The sequence below is a fragment of the Trichinella spiralis genome (genome assembly GCF_000181795.1).
Source record: "Trichinella spiralis strain ISS 195 chromosome Unknown Scfld2159, whole genome shotgun sequence".
NCBI lineage: Eukaryota > Metazoa > Nematoda > Enoplea > Trichinellida > Trichinellidae > Trichinella > Trichinella spiralis.
In genome coordinates, this window is record NW_003529098.1 from 4,996 (window position 1) to 6,224 (window position 1,229).

A 1,229-nucleotide genomic window follows, 5' to 3' on the forward strand; every position below is an offset into this window, starting at 1 on the left:
GTGCGTAAGCTATTAAAAAGAAAATTCAACACTGCGAATGCTATTTTATTATGTGAACAATGAAATGTAAAACTGAAGAATCATTAGTGTTATTGACTAAGATAACCACTTATTTAAAGCCATATTCAAATATTGCAAGACATCTTGTTAACATACACAAAGAATATGCAAATGTAAAGAAGTTAAACATTAGTTTCAAGCATATTAACTTTGTTATTGTTATAATTCCTTTAACGCAATAAAAGATAGCTAACACCATATCTTAAAAAGCTGTTTTAAAATATAGTAAATGCTTCTTTATGCACATATAAGGCAATTTTATTGGTAATGCACCCATATTTGGAAAAGGCTTGATAAACAACAATTACCCAATCCTTCATCAAAGCTTAATAGTTAATCAAATGGCAAAGTTATTCACCCAATCACTTATCATAAAGATTAGCTAATAAAGTAGTAGAAACCATTAGCCAATTACCGATGAATCGCGTGCAACCTATCATCTCACAACCAATCTCAAAAATGGGACGCGGATGAGTTCAGAATAGCCTCTTCTTCTTCGAGCTACTCCCGGCTCGTGGCAATAAAAAATGGAGTAGACTCGCAGGGCAAGCGTACTACACTTGATTATTGATAATTAGGGTCTGCAGTTAACTGTCTTCTTTTGCGCTAAATCAGAATTTTTACAAAATCTCGCTTCGTATCTGAGAATCGTGAGGACATTTTATTGAATATACAATCAAACAACAGGTAAATACGAGCGAACTGATACAACGACTTCTCTCAGCAACGAACTAAAATTCAACTAAATAATTTGCTATCGTCCTCTGATTCAATAATAATAACAATATCGATTGTTCATTTTTCTAGCCTCAAAAACAACAGCAGCTGTGGCGATAAATCAATCACAAGATAAAAGCATTTTATAAATAAAGATTACATTTCGTTCTAGAATAAACGTGAAAATGTCGTAGAAAGCACGAGTGGATAACTATGAAGCTACGGCGAAGCGCTGTTCTTAATAATATATCAGAATCATTATTTATTCTTGGTCTTGCATGTCATTTATTACTGTAGGTACAGTTACCGGAAATAAATATGCTATTTACTCTATTCTTGTGAGCCGAGAGTGATTGTAAGTGGAAAATCGAGAATAGAGCCGATGAAGAGTATTATGTAGTTTATTTCAAAGGCCACCCTAGTGGTCTTCTGTCGCAAGAAATTATCTGGAA